General features: G+C 45.4%; 1 long non-coding RNA gene across 1 annotated transcript; it reads left to right on the forward strand.

The window, feature by feature from the left end:
* Positions 1-6648: 6648 nt before the first annotated feature.
* LOC119374074 (uncharacterized) lies at positions 6649-9082 on the forward strand. Its single transcript, XR_005180082.2, has 3 exons — positions 6649-7155; positions 7236-7377; positions 7749-9082. It is a non-coding gene; the product is annotated as an uncharacterized LOC119374074 (long non-coding RNA).
* Positions 9083-11974: the final 2892 nt, after the last annotated feature.

The following is an 11974-nucleotide window of genomic DNA, read 5'->3' on the forward strand; positions in this document are numbered from 1 at the left end:
TTCACCGGTACTGTGTATACTTTCGGTGAATTACGCGCGTAACACTTTTGCGAAATGATTGCAGGGCAATATAAAATATAATTGGAGTCATAGCTGGCTCTTTCATGTACGCACGCAGTGCTAACCACGCAATCTCATTTTTGCATTTCAAAGAACAACTACAAAATATAATACCTGCATAAAGTGGAGAAAAAAGCATGGCAGACATTTTTAAATTGAGTCTACATCAACTGCATACGAGCTAGGGCTGTTCAGTAAAAGTAGCAAGTCTCCTGCAAACCTCATCTATTGCACTATGCAATGGGGAAAAAAACGTGCTCTATCTGCTTCTGGGAGGAATACGCCAGGCTGGGCAGCGTTACATAAATTAAAGCTGTCGTGTTGACTCCTCGGCAGGCAACTGCACCCAACCTACACTATACGTTTTCGTGTTCAAAACAATAAGGTTCTTTGTCCCACCCTTCTTCCCCGAGTCACCGCCCCCGTCACCGCCACTCGGGGAAACGAGTGTCTCTATGGTCTGGCGCATCACCACTAGTAATGGGAGAATCAACAACGGCGTTTGCCCTGGGATAAGAGTCGCTCCGCATCTTGCACTTAAAATGCACGAAAAACAGCTCCTGAGATATTAATGACTCGCAAGTCGCCTTGGCCAGTCTACGGGCATGCGAGCGTAGCTGCATACTCGAAATGTTTCCCTAGATACCAACGCGCACATCTTATACACAGTAATCTAGGCAGTTTACCGTTCTTTTCCTTACACGGTACCCAAGAACGTCTTTCACTCACTATAATGGCGGAAACTTATATTAGGCGTTTTTTGAAATCCCATGTAGCATACCGATGGAGCAAAATTGTAGACGTCTTGTACTGTGCAATTTCTATGCACGCCAATGCACTCCAGGTGGTTTAACCCTTTCGGCCCTGGCGTCCTATAAAAAGGACACGAAGAAAAATTGCTATAAATTGTGACATAAATTACTAAAAAATTCAGAAATGTGTTTGTGGCATTCCCAATGCACCTGTGCAAACATAGTGAGTATATTTTCCATTATCGTCTTCCTCGGAAGTCTGCAATGTTGAAAACAAGACGGCGGAAGGTGAAAAAGACGACAAACGCCGCAACCAAATATTTGATGACATTTTACTGAATAACAATTTTTTCTGTAGCTATCGTAATTTTCTCTGTTGTTTCTAAAGTATTTGACGGCTTATTTACAAAGGGGGATTTCCCTAACATTTCCGCTTAGGCCGCTGCAACGAAAAATCTTCATGTCCTAAATATAGGACACCAGGGCTTAGTGGATGTGAGATCTTTGAAAGCATTGCATGATGACCCGGAGCCGTAGCGCTTGTGTCTGCTTCCAATTTCTTGTTATTCTCCTTGGGAAATACGCCTGCATTTCTTGCTAATTTGCAAGGGGGTCCGAACGGCGAGATTGTACATAACTGATGTGAATACATTTGCTGCAGTGTATGAATGATGCATGAGAGGGCTTGAAGATAACGAGGATGAAGTGCAGTTCCATCTGCTTGCCCATGCAGGCACGGGCGACAATAACTGCGGCACACCAAACGAGGATTCGGCAACCTATTATGATGTTAGATCTTACAAGGCATCCAATAATTAGATAATGGCCATTCAAGTGCATTGAAGAGCATTGTGTCACGAGTGCAAAAACTTGCTTTTGGACCTTTGAAACGCAGTAACTAATATATGGTTGCTGGCATGCTAGCTTCACAACCAGTTTAGATGTAAAGAGAGTAAAATAAATAGCAATATCGAAATATCCCCATATTTCCTTTCACAACCACTAAGCCCTGGTGTCCTATATATAGGACATGGCGCTATTTTTCTCATACACTGATGGGATGCTCAGGAAAGATTATTTTCGTGATCTTGAGGTAATAAAAAAGCAATCTCAACAAGAAAAAAATTATCTACCCGTTAAAAAAATTTCAGGGCTGAAAGTTAAATTACCCGGTGCCCTCAACGACGGCGTCTCATATAGCCTAGGTCGCTTCGGGAAGTTAAACCCCACAAAACAACAAAAACAAAGCCACGCAACGTACACACGCAATTATACCTATACGTATGAGACCCGGGCCTAATACGGGCCTGGCTCAGGCCCGAGCCCGACCCGAGCCCGAAGACAAAGGGCCCGAGCCCGGCCCGGGCCCGATCCAAGAACCCCTTACCCGGCCCGGCCCGGCCCGCGGGCCGGGCCGGGCCCGGGCTTTCGGGCCGGCCCGGGCCCGTGCAGTGCTCTAGGAGGAGTGTCCAAAGCGCCGGCTCCCGCGTGGGCCTTTTGCCGTGAACTCCCGCGCCGCGCCGCTGCTGCGCCGGACCCGTGGGCTTTGCGCGCTCGGGAAGCGCGCGGAAAGCGAGGGGCGTCTGCTACGCGCTGTAGTTTTTCGCGCCGCGGTTCCACACAGTGCACTTGAAGTCTGCTTAACTTTTATAATGCGGTGCGGAATGGAGCTTATCCATGTTTAAGCGTTGTGTTAGTGCTGGGGCAACAACAGAACGCAAAAAATCATGTGTCAAGCGGCATCAGCGTGGTCTAGTTCCGGTCACAAAGTTCGAGAACGTTGGTGCGTGTGTAAAAACGTGCAAAACGGACACGCACAAGAAAAGAACAAAAAAAAACGTTATTCGCACGAGTAATCGGGCAATAGCATCGCGCATGCACGAATTAAGAGTAATAAAAACAATAAATTGCACGCGCAGTCAGCTGAAATACTTGCGCGCAGTGACCGCTTCACACTACGAGCTTTTTCCTCATGGTCGCCACTGGTTTGCTAGCCATATGCACACCGCTTTATTCGACACTTCATTAGCCTCCACTAGCTCTTTATTATGGATGGAGCACACCGGGAAGACGCAAGAGAAACAAAAAAAAAGAAAAAAAAAAGAGTAGAGACGGCCATATAACCGCAATGCTGTTGGCTTATTTTTGCTTCTGAGGTAGCGTACAACAAGGCTCACCGTGCGCAAACATTTGAAAGAAAAGCAATGCCAGGTAAACTAACCTTATTCCACAAGTTTTTGCATAAAAGGCGTAATATAGAAAATGCTTTACAAATATCCAGATATCATTACACAAAGTTACAAATGCCCCCATTCTTGCTGTAGAAGCTGCCTGAACCGAAAATACGGTAAGAAATTGACAAATAGAAGTGTAATATCTCAATCACCTCAGAAAATGGTTCAAATGCAGAGATCCCTTATGTACCTAGACTGAAAAATGCAAAATGAGATTATATATATATATATATATATATATATATATATATATATATATATATATATATATATGCATTGGATCGCTGAACGTTAGTATAGAACGTTCGCGCGAGATGCATGCATGCATTGCTCCAAGCCTTCACCATACGAAATGAAAACAGTTTCAAACAACTCATTCTCAACTTCAGATGTTTTCACGGTTCTCGGAGGTTAGCGTTCGCCCGCTTCAGAGACTTTACAAAAAGATGTGGACGGATAGCTACATAAAATACAATTGTTTCAGCGGCAGTTGAGTGCGCCAACAGGGCACCCGACCGCAATTTGCTTTTTTCTGATGGCCTCATAGCGTCCACGACAATTTCGTGCTGAAGCTCCGGAGTACTTAAATAGCGAGTCTGCTCATCTCTTGAATAAATATAAAGAGATGGCCAGACGGGTAAAGCAAGCCTCTTTTGTCTCGCAGACGCGTGCAATCAGCTGCTCTGAACTGAGAATCACGTTTGTTTTTGGGCGATCGCTCGTAACATGAAGTGCGGCATACACGATGTTGCACTGTTATCGTTTCATTTTCTTTGGTTTGTCTTTTTTTAAAGCCTTAGATGCCTCATCAAACACGAAAATTGACCGTCAGTATCGCGCGTAGCCAACACGACTGATGCACAATATCATCACGCGATGACGTCGACAGAACTTGTGACGTCACTATGACGTCATATGATGACGCCACCACGTGACATGGTCGCTTTGCATTGCCTCCGTGATCGGGGGTGATCACGGAGGCGATGTAAGAGCAGGTGAGGTGCAGAAAGCTTGTAATGCCTTCGATCCTGTCGGCAGTCCGAAACCACGTTATGTGCAGAAAGCTTTCGTAGAGGAGCGAGGGAGGTTCAATGTATCTACTGACGAAAAAGATGGCTTTCGTCTTCGAGTCATCTCATAATTTTTTCGCATACATTTTACTTATGCGGTCAGTTCATTAAAATGTATGGGAAATCTTACATGTTGACATCGATATCGGTGACCAGCGCGTTTTTTGTAACCTGACGGAAACAACTCGTAAGACATGCACATCGTCAGAATTATTTCCGGCTACAGAAAGCGAGTTTGCGCGCCACATACCATATTATTATTGTTAGTCGTTACGCAAACGGCATGCATGTCAGGTTGATGCCATGACCTATCGGTCGTGTTGGGCATACGTACATTCGTGCTCCTCCGTACCAATTTTCATGTATACCATGTGAACGAGACGCGAGTTACGCGAGTAATTTTTTACTTTTGGTACCGCGGCCACGCCGACTGGCACATTCGGCTTCGCATGAAATGGCTTGAAACAGCAGAGCGCCGGAGGCAGCCTTGCAAAACAAATAGAATGCACGAAATAAAAGATAGGATATGAAGGGTGCAAATGCGTTAGCATGCATGAGCTAGTTGCTACGTTCTCCTGGTTATCTCCAGTTTATTCTCTCCTGCAGCAAGTTTACGTTGGTAATTCCACACGAAAGTAAGTTAAGCGCCTTTTCTCACGATGAAGTGCGCGCAGGATGCGTTCCTCAAACAGCCACGGAAGTGTACGTGGACCAATGCGGTGACAAACCAGCTGAAAGGATATATACAAAATCCCCGTTTCACAACACACAAATTAACAAACGCGTTCTCTGTGTGATGAGTCGCTGCAGTATTATGTTACAGTGACGCAGTATTAAATATTGTCCAAATCTCCGCAATTTTAGCTAATAGCGGCCAAAATATCACGCGCGTAGCAGACGCTCGCCGCTTTGACGCGGTTTCCGCCGCGGAGAAAGCCCACGCGTCCTAGAGTCACTAGAAAAATTTCAGAGTATCGCATCTGTTTTCCGCGCGCCGCCGCCGACGCGATTGGCTTACTCGCATCACGAGACCTCTCGCCGCCATATCCCTTCCAAGCGCTTTGGGTGCAGGCGCGTTGAATACAGAGCGCGGCCGGACATTTAGCAGTACCACGGTCCCTAGAAGTACTTCGTCGCTTTTTTAAAGGCGTCATGCAGATGACAGAGTAGCTCACCAGTAACCGAACGTTGCTGAGCTACTCCGGGAATTTCGTATATTTTTTTAATTCCGTGTGGAAAACATTAACCTCAAAGAGCGTCGTACGTGGCTGCATAGTTGGCCGCGGAATGAATTCGCACCCCTCGAAGAACACTCCTTTCTGCAGTGAACTACACAAACCTTGCTGGAAAAGATGTCATGCAACAGGATACTTCACCTTTACGGTTCGCTATGTTCAGCGATATTGAAAACTACATACTCGCATCATCCATACCTTTCTATTTGCTCGGCTGTTTATATCTCGATCTGTTGAACAGATTGTGCGTGCATTTCGAGTTATGTGTCACGCATGAGAGCGAAATCGAAGACTTATTAAAATAATAACTGTTTCCTGTATACCTTGAAGGCAATTGTTGTCGCGTGATCATTTGCGACTGCGCAAAACTGAAGCGTGGAACTCTGTTGATAAACTTGATATAAGGCAATGTTATTCAGCGTATTTTATTTTTTTTTTAATGTTGCTAATGCTGCATTGCGCCGAGCGCGCCCTTACAATACTGTTTAGTGGGTGAGAAATGGTCACAGCAAAAAAGAAAAAAAAAACGGCTTATCGTCCCACGCATTGAGGGAATCGATTTCATGCGAGCCCTAGCTCGTATACACATACTGTGTTGCAGTAGCATGCGCGTTAAAAATTTTCGGGATGTGCTATTTCTGATCAAAATAAGATAAAGCACTGCGCCGAGGAAGTTTTAACAAGAGTGCATTACGAAAAAAAAAAAGTTGAAATTAAAAGCAGTGCAGCAACCGAAACCTAGCTGTTTACGCGCTGGCAACGCCAAAAAAAAAACTTTGTCGGAACACAGCAAAATATTTGCAAATGCACTGTAACGTTGGAAATATTAAGGAGACAAAAAATAGGAAATGAAACAACTGAGCAGTGACGTCAATCATTTTTGATGGCCTGTTTTCTATGTATCTGTTAGGAAATGACAATGTATTCGCAAAATAAAATGCACCTTACCTACCGCACGCCGATTCGCCCGTGCGTTCGGCTGCTGGCGTTCCGAACTGAGACAAATACTTCACGCACAACTTCCACTTACCGTACACACACCACTTCTATTACAGCGGCCGTATAACGAACCGCTGTTCCGTGTTCCGTATTCCGTTTTGGCCGCCATTAGCGCCCCGTGATTGGTCGTTTCACCTGTCACTCAAGTGACGTGTCGGAAGCCCAAATTTTGTTGACGTCAAAATGACGAGTACGCGCTCATTATGCTAAAATATACGGAATCGGTTCCGTCCAAGCGCGGAACAATCTGCGAGTGGCCCCGTTTCGACGGAATAGCAAACATGGCGGTGCCGGCGAGCTTTTTCGTGTTGGCGGCGATCGCTCGGCGGCTCGGCAGCACCGTGGGCGCCGTGAGCGCCCGACGACGCGTTCGACATGCCAGTCGATGAAAGAGTTCGCCGTCACTTTCGCCCGAAGAAAGGAAGGTGCGGCGGTTGTGCGACGAAATGGCCGAGGAAGGCGCGCGACGGCGCGACCGACTTCGCTGTCGGTGCAGCCTGTGGGTGTTGTGCGGCCTTCGGTTTTTCGCGAGTGGCAGCTTTCAAGCCTCGTTTGGAAGCGAGGATACATGCAAGCTGCGGTGAGCAGACTGTGTGCGATGTTGTGGCGGAGGTAATCGTGCACGCCGGGATCCGTAACAAGTGGGTTCACTTCCCGTGGACGCCGGATGAAAAGGCGGCCTTGAATGTTTCCTACGGCTGCCGGCGTCATCGGATGCGTTGCCGTCATCATTGCACCGAAGGGTGACCATCACAAGGCGGCATTTTATCCCCGCAAAGGACATTATGCCCACATCGTCATGCTAGTAAGTATCGGTCTTCCCATCCTATCGAGCGCATGTCCGCGTAGCGAAATGTGGCTCACAGTGGTTCATGCTTTCGTCAGATCTGCGACGCAGACATCGGAATCCTGCCGTGAACCACTGAGTCTGGGATCAGACTACGACGCCCACGTCTGGCGGACAACGCGGCTGCGTGAGCGCATCGAAGGGGCCCGGATTGCCGCGGCCGTACCTTCTGGCTTCTAGGTGAGCAGAACAAAAAGTTGGGATATTCACAGTTTGAGCTAACAGAATATTTGCTCGCGCTATGGTTAATGCCCTGTTTGATTAGCTCCAGATACTTGGTAACTGTGACAACTGACAGGATGTCGCTCACTGCATATGTGTCATCTTGCAGCTATTGGTTATCCGCTCCATAATATCGACAAATGACTCACATTGTCATGACAGCCCATTTGTAGTAGTCATGCTTCGCGTAGTACGGGTAAGTCAGACTGGTGAGGTGTATAGCATTAGATCATGTAGATGATGCTATCATTGCTCTCTTTGTGTGGCTCAGCCTTGTGGATCTCTTACATTGAAGCAGTATTTACAACACACCACTTGTATTTGTGCAGGTGACAGAGGCTACAAACCAGGACCATGGCTCCTGACACCTCTCCGAGGCTGTCCTCTCAGAAACGGTGTTAAAAAGGCAAGTGCTACACCGCACATGCTGCAATGCAGTCTGTAATGAAGCGTTGTGCTGGGCGTTTGAAAAGCTGCTTCCGCTGCGTTCAGCAGTGCAGTTGTACCCTCCATTAAGAATCAGAATGTGCATCTCACATTGCTGCAGCATGTGCAGTGTTGCACTTGCCTTTACATTGCAGAAGGTGACAGAAATGTTCATGATTTCAGCAAGCGATGATTCCAATAGTGAGCATGGCAGTGTTGTCAGGGATGACCCCGAACCACTGCTTAGACAAGGAAGGTCATCACGCTCCTCATGTATTCCTGGACAAGCTGTCCGCAGTGGTAATCCGCTATTTGGCTAACTGCACCACTGACAACAGCACTAGGCAAGTGTCATTTCAGTGAGAAACATGTGCCTAAGAAGTAACAATAATATATGTGGTTTTCCGTGCCAAAACCATGATACAAGTGTGAGCCACACTGCAGTGGAGGACTGAATTTATCTTGACCACCTGTGGCTCTTTAACGTGAATCTCAATGCAAGTACAGCAGTGATCCTGCATGTTACCCTCATGGAGATGTGTTCGCTGTCAGCAGGAACTGACCCATGTGCTGAATGAAGTTCAGCAGCACGACTTCTTACCTGCTAAGATGTTACCTAACAAGTAGAAGAAAACGTTTCGAAGTTAAATTTCCTGGTAATAATAAATCGCTGCTGGGTTTCATCATATGCTGTATGACGAGGTCTTTCGCAGAACTTGACTACACGTGACTGGGTCATTTTTATATGGCCGTAGATAGGAACTTTTCATTTAGCAACTGTCAATATAACGCACTGTACTCGGCAGCCGAGTGCTATAGCCAATTCTCTGGAAAGCAAGGGTTTGTTATTGTTTTTGTTACTGCTGACCATCTTCTAATCACGAACACTGTGACCGTTATCTGCTCTATGACTGGGAGTGCACACCAAGTCTTTGTCTCCTCACTTCGTGTATAACAACTCAGGGCTTGCCTTTTACTTCACGCACAACTTGCGGGCACTGTGCTCATTTGTTGCACATCCACCACACTGTTCCTTTTGAAAGGGCCAACTGATGCTGAAACAGATCGTCTGGCATTTCAAGTACCTTTTTCTCATTCAGAAGTGTGCTCATTTGTGAATGAAGAAGTAATGTGAAAGAATATGTAAGCAGTCTCTTCAAGACAGAAGCTTGTAAAAAAAAAAGAATTTATTCGTGTTCACACCAATGCAAAGACGGCACATACTTTCTGTAAATAAACGTACATTGTGAAACTGTAGTGTCATGTTTTTAAAGAATTACTGACATTTATTACATGCACAAGTTACAAGAAACATCGTGCTGAAGGAAGCACAGTGTGACATCGTACCGCATGGGTAATTAATGACTACTATATTGCAAATATAGATAACATCAGCATGCCTTTCTACTATGGACATATCACATTGCTAAAAGCGTTATATGCGTTTAAAGGAGCACCTTTGTGGTCGCGTGTGGCAGGGACCAATACTGTAACCAATGCCTGCGCACCTCAAATTTTGGTTTAAGTTCGGCACATGTTGTCTCTGCTTATTGCTGCGTCCCATCATACCGCATGAAAAAAAAAAGGACACATGAAATGTGCACAGTATACGAATCACAATGTACGTGGGCAATTGTGTGCACAGCTATGCATTTCAGATATATTACAGAGTAGTATAGTACCCCTCACAACATGGTGGTTTGTCAATGTTTATAACAAAGGCCAGTTGCATAACAATGGTATTACATGAAGTAGCAAGACAAACCAATGTATACAGTGTGCAAAACACGCCTGTGCAATTGACGGGATGCTTTCCTGAATAGGCAATAGCAAAGTTTTTTCTTACAGATATAGCGTCAACATTACATAAATGTAAAATGCATGTTGCAATGTAACTGGCCTAATTTGTTTGCAAAAAAAGTATATGTTTGGTTTTCGAGGACATAACTTTGCAAAAGGATTGATAGCTGTGACCCACGCAAAAGTCAACTGCAGTTTCAAAAAGGACACAGATAGTAGCCTGTGTGATTATTTTGCTCAGTGTAAAAGCACCTCCTGTATGTGACAAACAGGCATATCATCCTTTAGTGCAACTTGTATACAATACATTTCAACTTCAAGTGACATCATGAAACTACAGTCTTTTGGTGTACAGTCAAGCATGGTCTTCAATTCATTTCAGATAGCTCACTAGCACATGTCAAAAAACTTATGAAGAGCAAGCACTGCCACAAAATCTTGCACTGTGAGTTTCACTGGAGGGAAAGGCTATGGTTACAGGCTTGCCGTATGAAATGACGCCACATGATATGTGTTGTGTGCATCATTTCAGAAGGCTGACGATCACATGTCAAAGCAACTTGTGAAGACGTGCTCACACTACCACAAGAAAGTGGAGTATCGATTTAAAAACACTTATGCACTACACTTGTCACACCAAAAAGATGACACGCAAGTAAAGAAACATGAAACAAAGAACACAAAAATGAAGACATGTTTAAACGGAAATAAAGTCTTAATATTCATGGCCGACAAGGTGGCTACAGCAGCAGTGAAGACTGGGGAACTCCAGGCCCAATGGCAGCCAGGAGATGTTAGAGGGTGCCTGCGATGCATTGGGTAGCCGAACGCATGCCCCTCACTCCATCGACCAGCTCGGGATGCTGCAGCTAGAGAAATTCACAATGTATTACAGGCCACTTAATGCAAGAACACACAGGATACCAAACTAATGCTCCGTCGGTTTGATTCGGATAGTCAGCGATGACAAGGCCTTTGTCATTAAGCTGGAGAAAAAATCCAACCGTTTTTTGTTATACGTTTAAACCAGGGCCCAACCACAAGAACTCAAATAGATTTGAAGTGTTGGTTTCACTTATTTTTGTTCCATGAAAATGGGACCTTGAATTGACTCCGCTTCTTCTTAACCTCGGTACAAGCACTCCAATGTAGCATCGTTAAGTCTTCACACTTGAGCCTCCTTTACGTGGCAAAAAAACCTCGGAACTTGGCGAAACACTCGTAGCACTTCTAGCCACACACACACCAAAAACAGGCCCGCCGCTCCTGGAACAGCCTGAGAGGTGGCTCCGTAAGTCCCCCCCCCCCTTTTTTTTTTTCAGAGTTCTCGCCGCAACGCGGTAAACCAATGCAGCATATATCATACAGTTCTTTGCAGGCTACAACAATTATACTTATCAAATCTATTCGTTATATCATCACAAATGAAACACCGTGGTGTGCATGTTAACACAAATGTTTTACGCAACAAGTTTCTTCTGTGCAAGTTCGATTCATCAGAAATGTACGTAAAATGCACAGGGGAAAAAACTGAATGTGCACGTCCATGTACGCTGTAACTACGCTCGCTCACGCACTATCGTTCACGAAACAAAAGGTGAAGCTTACTAGATATCAGACGATAGAAATACAGGCTTCCCCAGTTCATAACGATTTTTTTTTTCGCTACCTGTAAGAACCAAAGCAAAGTAAACATAACGCGGTAACAGCATTGTTTACTCACCTTGCGGCTAGAATTCCATGTTTTCCTTGTTCTTTGCAGCTTCCGATATTCCTCTGCGACGAAAATACTCCCCGGTAGTCGCGATCACATTCTTTTCGCAGCATTATAGGTGACAGAACAGAAAACACGGCTCGCAGAGACGATCAGCTGTTTTTCTCGCAACGGCTGCCTTAAGCGACTTGGATTGGATGCAAAAGCAACACCCATGTGGCTACGACTCTCAAAATACGTTTGTTTTGCGTTTACTTCGCAATACGCTTCATTAACCTTAGCACCAGAAGCTCATAAAACAAATTTATTTTCATTTACGTACAATTGTTCTTTTGTCACACGCTCGCGGACGAAATAAAAGAGTTATACGGCCCCTTTGCCGCCCTCAGCCAAAAAGTCACTAAAGCCCCTAAATTTTCCCCCCGAAAATACCTACAAAATACTAGGGATTTCCCCAGAATTCCTACGTAAAAAACGCCAACTGCCGCACTTGTCTTGCTCAACAAGCTATGGGCGGCTACGAGCGCTTTTTATTGGCCAAATTCGAAAAACGTCGCGGCTTCCGCCGTGGGCGGTGCCTCAAGCGTGACGTAACAGGGAAAACGGAATACGGAA

The sequence above is a fragment of the Rhipicephalus sanguineus genome, chromosome 11, assembly GCF_013339695.2.
Source record: "Rhipicephalus sanguineus isolate Rsan-2018 chromosome 11, BIME_Rsan_1.4, whole genome shotgun sequence".
In the NCBI taxonomy this organism is placed as follows: Eukaryota; Metazoa; Arthropoda; class Arachnida; order Ixodida; family Ixodidae; genus Rhipicephalus; species Rhipicephalus sanguineus.